The sequence below is a fragment of the Triticum dicoccoides genome, chromosome 4A (genome assembly GCF_002162155.2).
Source record: "Triticum dicoccoides isolate Atlit2015 ecotype Zavitan chromosome 4A, WEW_v2.0, whole genome shotgun sequence".
NCBI classification, from domain to species: domain Eukaryota; kingdom Viridiplantae; phylum Streptophyta; class Magnoliopsida; order Poales; family Poaceae; genus Triticum; species Triticum dicoccoides.
The window spans coordinates 49991172-49998726 of record NC_041386.1 but is presented as its reverse complement, the minus strand read 5'-3'; positions in this window follow the sequence as shown (position 1 = coordinate 49998726).

Below are 7555 nucleotides of genomic sequence, written 5' to 3'. Positions count from 1 at the left end.
ATGTACGCAAACCTGGATCACGGTGGGCTTCTTCCCCTCTTCATCCTTTAGATCCTTCTCTCGCCCCAGGACTATGGTGTACTCAACATCTAGCCCAGCGACCCACTCATCATCTGAGTTTTCGAACATGCGACTGAAGCGAGAAAGGTATCCTTTCACCGTCGCAGAAGAACGGGTGTAGATGACGTCGAACTCATCGCCGGTGATGGTTCTAACCTTGTACTCACACCCGATCATGGAGATTTGGGATGCCATGGATTTGGGAGGAGGGTTAGGATTAGTGGAACTGTCGTAATGTCAATGGACGGGACGACTAGGAGCAAACCGCCGTAGTATTGAAGGACGTGCAGGGACGAGTAGGAGCGAACTGCCAGCGTGCGAATAGCAGGGTAGTGGCTTTCCATTCTCCCATGATACGGGCTTCCGAGAGCCCTTGGATCTGAGATCGAACGGTTGCATGGCGTGATTCTAGACCTATGGGTGAATATCCTATCCTGGAGGGTTATTCTGCAAATTTTCAGCAACTCAGCATACGACCGTTTGATCTCAGATCCAAGGGCTGCCAGCAACCCATATCATGGTCGCGCCTACCACGATCGTCGCGTCGCTCGTGCGGTCGCGCCCTTGGAGATTTAACATGGTGCGTTAGGCTATCTGATGTTGGCATGTCATACATAGTCATCACTTAGTCACTCATACTACAACAAGGTTGGCTATAAGTGTATTTTTTACTCCTCTCTATCTCTTTCTTTGTACTCAAGGAAGAAATGGTGCTAAGCACATGTATTTATTGCATTTGCCAAGGAGTGACCTCTTCCAATGAAATGGTGTTGCTAAGTTTGCTTCATTGAATTAGCTATAGACTCAAAATTCTCTTTTCACCTAGGTACACGTGCTTAGCACCGTTTCTTCCTTGGGTCACCAAACTAGTCTCTCTCTTCTTGATTAACTTGCCACATCAGACTTTATGCCTATGTGGAAAGCTTAAGCACCTATAGGAGCAAGTAAAATTAAGTACAATAGTGCGCTTTACATGGCATTTTTGCATATGTGGAGGAAAGAGAGGTAAGGAAAAAGTGGAGAAGTGGGCTCTCATGCAAGAGCCAGCCTCTACTACATGGTGGAGCATTGGGAGAGGCACCTGTATGGAGGTGGTCAGGAATCTGGGAGACTCATGCCGGTCGTAGCGCCGCAGTTAAAATGATAATGGCAAGTCAAATCATGGGGCCCCACCTGTCCAGCAGTAACTCGCTGTCAAATCACACAGCCCTACGTTTGCAGCAGCCTACTCCCTCGTCTTCTCGTGTCTCTGTCGAATCGACTAGGCGGAACTGCCCCGCCGCCTACCGCGCAGGAAAAGCCCCGCCCTCGACTTTTAAATACAACTACATCCGCTTAAGAATCCAATGATATACTTTTTGTGGCATAGTAACTCTTATTTAGTTAGTCAAATGGATGACCTAGAACTACGTGCAGGCCCTATAAACCGAGACGCCTAAAAAATGAGATGGAGAGGGTAGTTCAGCACGTATCTTTTTAGATCAATATAGTCGGGATTCACCAAGGAGCAAAACCAAGTGGTAGGCTACTCTTGTCGTGTTGGCGTAGGAACTCAAGCAGGGTCAGTCTGCACACGAAATGGCGACATACTTAACAGGACCCCTTTGGCCGACATGTGGCTCATCCACCGTCTTGTTCCACATGCGATGCACCAAATTACAGTTCGGAGCAATGGTTGGAATTGGAGGCACCCCGGTCGTAGCGCTGCAGTAGTAGAAAATGAGCGATGAGGGGTCAAATCACAAAGCCCCACCTTTCCCGCATTAAGCTGGATGGACGAAGCAACCATCATTTCACTCTAGGGCGCAAGAGCATAAAGAAAAGAGAACACAATGATGCGTGCGACAGCTACCTAGGGCACCCTAGGGTAGGGGTCTCCACTACAGATCCTTTTTTAAAGCGCCTCCACTACAAATCGGCTTCTCCCTCGTCCTCTTGAAGAAAACTGATGATGAGTGCAGTAGTAGGGTTTGTAGGAGTACTACAGCGTGCGGGGCCACGTCATAGTAAACGGGTTCGAGCCGACGCCTTAAATATGTGTGGGCTACTTGGTTTTACGGGAACAAGGCAGCATTTTGGGTTCGGGGACCAGTGGAGATATAGTACGTACAAAAAATTGTGGACGTATGTTCGACCGAAAGGCAATGATGCATGGGCGCTGCATTTTGATATACCCGGGGCCGCGTGAAATTTGCTACTCTACTCAAAACTAGTAAGGTACACATGTATTGAACGCATGAGATTTCGAAACCAAATTATGAATAAATACACACTATAGGATGTAAAGCTTTGAGTCATATATGCATGATGTAGATGTTCGTTTAGTTCTTATAGTTCATCTCATTCAAAATCAATAAGTTTTATAAAAATGTTAAGATTCATGGGGTTGTGCATTGTACTCCATCCGTTCCAAAATAGATGACCCAACTTTGCACTAACTTTGATTCATGGGGTTGTGCATTGTACTCCATCCGTTCCAAAATAGATGACCCAACTTTGCACTAACTTTGTACAAAGTTAGTGCAAAGTTGGGTCATCTATTTTGGAACGGAGGGAGTAAATCATAAAGTAAAAAACAAATAATGGCAATTCATTTAGAAAAAATAATCAATTATGATACAGAAGATTCTAGAACAAAGGAGAAGTGCTTGTGTTTTGAGGTTTGTGCATTATGCTTAAGTTCAACCATGGAGTCTTCTAAATTATACATGTGGTAGATCTGGTGGAATGTTGATGATATCCAACGGCCAGTAGTGCTCGGATTTTCCTATCTCTGCACTATCGGGTTAGCTTCATCCAGCGACCATCTTTCAAAGTTATTGGCACACTATATAGTTCTTGTGCCATAGTTGCATGTTTTGGAAAAAAGCTACTATTGGGTTGTACTATCTATTTAGGAATAGAAGATGTATACATGAATGTTGTAGGGAAAGAGATGACATGGAGCATCTCAATTCCTATGAGTAGGGATTGGAAAAGAGATGTCATTTGGTTCACATCATAGGAACTTTTCTATTGAATATAGATATGACATGTTTCTCAATTCCTATGAGGAGGGATTAGAAAAGAGATGTAATTTGGTTCATATCATAGGAACTTTTCTATTGAATATATGCTAATGTTTATTTTCCTTTGAAATTAAGGGAGTATAGGAATCCATTCATATGAACCAAGTGGCTCTAAAGCTATAGAAATGATATCATGTTTATTTCCTTTGAAATGTGGAGTATATGAATCTATTCCTATGAACCAATTGGCTCTAAAGGAAAAAATCCTATAAAAATCATATCATATAGAGTTCCTATGATATTCCTCGACACTAAAGGATGCTTGAAATTGTTGCGGGTGATACGATGGTCTTTCTTTGTAGACTCCTCACCCAACTTTATAGTTACCTCTCGAAGATGAATGAAATGATATATACATGGTATTGTACATGTGCAATTTGGTACACGAAAACTCGGTAAAAGTTTGCGAGGTTCGAATTTTCAATAAAGCTATATGCACTGCATTTCGAAACGGAGGGAGCATACGGCAGTTGCTAACACTCACGTGGAAGATTTGTGTGTAGGAGGAGTGGCTGTTCTGTTAAATGACATGGCAAAACTGACACTGTCGGATGCCGATCTAACGGTCCTTACGGCGTTCGTCAGGAAAAGGCTTGTGGCGAATGTTTGTCGGATAATGATTTACGGATAGATGCATTGCATTGATAGGTGCCCCCCTCTCTCTCACGCACACGCACCCTCACGAGTCACGACTCTCTCGAGTCCTCTCGCAGACTCGCACGTCGCACCCACCGTCTATCTGCAGGTAGACGTCACGCACATATGTGCTCTTCACACCCTACCCTCAGAACTTCTAAAAAACAAAAAGACGGCGCGCACATTTTATTTTAGCTCACACGTCACACACTTGTACTATTACTCTTCCGGCGAACGTTCTTTGGGCATAGTATATTGTACTCTCATGAAGAGAAGCGGTGCTCGCACGCACTAGTTCTCTCGCACCCACTCGCGGGTACACGTAGGAGCGCATTTTTTGAAGCTGGTACAACAAAATCACTCCACTATATATAAAAGTAGGAGCCTTAGCGCTTGCTTTACTAGGGTTCCTCTCGTTCACTCTCTCATGCTCTCCAGATCTAAGCAACACATAGGTGGCCACACTCTCTCTTAGCTCACGACTGGTCACAAATCCGGCCGGACAACCTCGACCGGGGCAGGGGAGTAGGTACATCGTTCACGCTATCGTCAGCGGAGAGGGAGGAGACCAACGTCTGCCCGCGCATCCCGATCGGCGGCCGTGTCGTTCTCTCCGAGAGAGCGCCAGCTCGGGAGGGCCTTCGACCCCTTCTTCCTCCCTACGGTATTGTGGCCAAGATGCAGCCTCCCGACGCTGTCTTTCCGACATGCCGACGACCCTCGGGTATATATTTCTTCAAAACCTGCCTTGCTCTACTGCCCCAGCTCCCTTCGTCTGGATCCTTTTCTACTTTCGTCCGCTGTTCCAAAGCCACCTAGACTTCTACTAAGGCACGTGCTTTGCACGTATGTTCTGTATGATAGATACTCATATACCTTCTTTTTAGAGAGAGAAAAGGGTACTCGTATCTTGAGTAGATATCATAGTGTGTTTGTTTGCATGATCTAAGGACTATTCTGAAATAAGAAGAAAATCACTTGCACAAATCAAACTGAGTTCCAAGTAAGAATTTGATTACAAGATAAAAGTTGTAGTTTTATTATATGTTGTTTCCTGGGTTCCACTGATGTATAGTTCCAGAGTTGTTTAACGGTTTACATGCATGTTTATGGACTATTTTGTGCAACTAAATAAGTCATTTAGGTCTGACAGACACTCATGTCCTGTATTAGCTTGAGGTATAGCTTATCTATGACTGAAATAAAATATTACACTTTTTCTGCGAATAATAAAAATATTACATTTCTTGATGAAGCAGAATAAAACTTTAGCTAGCATCAGCCATGCAATGTTATGTTATGTGAACAGTGTAAACTTTGCAGTATAGTGGCATCTAAAAAATCCATTTTTACAGTACTCTAAAAAAATAAGTTAGTAGTAGAGTGTTTATTTCCCAGGTGACAACGGGGAACCAAAATGTGCTAGCTATTTTCCAACTTGTCGTACTTGCATGTGAGGAGGTGGCAGTATTTTCTAGACATTTCTCACCTTCAGTAGCTGCAATCCAGATTCAATAGGGACTTCTTTATTTGTTTACTTGGAGAGCATAGTCGGCCATGTGCACAAGGAGCGGGAGCGAATCCGGCAGCTCTTAGCAGTCAGATCATGTCATCCTTTGTTTGATGGATGGCAGTGATATGCATGAGAGGGGAAATGAACGGTGGATTTTGAGCCAATGCTTGTTTGGGCGGGAGAACCGAAGATGGAGTGGTAAATCCAATTTCAAAACTGCCGCATTATAGTAGTAGTAGATTAGAAGTAAAGCTATTTCATACAGTCGACTCAAAGCATTGGTTCAAACAAGGAAGAAAGTGGGAAAGCTGTAGCATGAATCTAGGACTTGGTTCTAAGAGGAAATGGGGGGTAGTAGTAATATTTGTCATTGTTTAAATAACCGTATATCTTATTTGCGCAAACAGGGATGACTGTCTCCATATCATTTCGGGATGTCTGTCTCCGTATCATTTCTATCCACGCAACCAAAAACACACACCTCAGTTTTAGTACAACTGCGCAAAATGAGATGGCTATTCCTTGCTGCCGTCGTCTAACCTCCCGTCTTCAAGGTAACCCTACATTGGTAGTAACTAAGGTAGAATGACCAACGCAATCTAAAAGAAGCTGATTCATACGTTTTACTTCCTGATTGCAGTGTAGGGACGAGCGAAAACAACTCCATCCTAGTCCGGAATGCACTTTCTACCAGTTCATCCATGGACCAAGGACTAGCTCGCACGGCTGCACGGCGGTTTTTTGGACAGGTGCATGGACAAGAGGCATTGTGGTCTTCTTATTTCTGCAAATAGCGGTGCTTAAATTTAGTGGAATGCACAAGCATTTCAGCTAGTCAGTACACTGCATGGTTCAGTTCAGCATTCCAGCTGATACCACAATTACAATTGGTTATTCTAGAATGAGAGAACCTAACCCTGAATGGTGGCAACAAGAAAAAACTAGAGTGAACTCAAGGAAATTTAAGCCTGCCGGGAGGCCCTTTGCTCAGAGAAAAGCCTTGCTTGTTTTTTCCTGATTTGTAAACCTTCTCACAACTTTGTCTTTTTCTGTGAACTAGTATATGTTTGTTATGTTCTATGAATCATTGAGATGTATAAAATTGCTTAACTTATGTTTTTCAAGTTTTTTATGAAGACGAGTTTAATGTGAGTGTTCCACATGAGCGCTGGACTAGCGTGTGAACGTTTGGAATTTATTACATTGTGGCCTCAATTAACTGCATGAAGCACTGTAACAAGGTACATAGTTGCTTATATGTCAGACAGCAGATTGTTGATTGTTAGCTGGTCGATAGCCTAGTGTTGAAGCGAGCTAAGCCAATGTGCCGTGTTTTGCACAACTGCTTACAAGTGGGGTAGCACCAACAGTGTTTACAAGTACTTATGTATACGTCGGCGCACGGTTCTCAAACGAGTGCTCTATTTCATCAAAACACACACTGCTCGTATGATAAACCGTGACAACTTATGTCTTACCATGCCATATTCATGAAAAAACTAGTGAGGACGCATCTGTTTCGGCAACAATTATGATGGTTCTCACATGATTCACGCGCACACAAAAGTAGCAGTAGTTCCCATAGACGGATTCAAACAGAGTACTAGCCCCAGAGGGGTTGATAACAGGCAAGGTTCGGATAATTAGACACAATCCAAACTACTATTAAACACTAGCTGGGGCAACTATTTCATGCCTCGATCTAATTTGGGATGGACACAAGACGGACCTTGCCATGAACATCATCGAGGATGTCCCGCAGCAGCTCAATCCGATGAACCTTCATGAAAACAACCTTGTGGCCTTGCCACTGATAACTTGTTTGTGGAGGCATGCCACGTCATCTTCCTGTGTAAGCTTGACAAGAACAGTATTCCTCACAAACGAAGGAGTAGCTTTGAACTTCTTGTGCTTCAGTACACCCTGGACAACACGCCTGACAACAGTGAGGCTGGAATACAACTCTTCATTGGTAATAACCGCAAATGGCTTCCAGGATCCAACAGCCTAAGAACTTTGTTTTCCCAGTGCGTATATTCAGGTCGTCCACGTCATTGCGAGTGACATGTACAACCACACAATCCTTGTCTGCATCGGGGCTCTAATTGAAACAGAAACAAATTCTGAATTACTTTTCAGTATAAGAAACACAAGTTATTTAAACCACTACGTATACCATGGCATCGAAGCTAATAAAATTTTGCATTATTAATCACCACATACTTCCTTTTCTAAAAAAATCACCACATACTTAGATGAAAAACCACAATCGAGATCG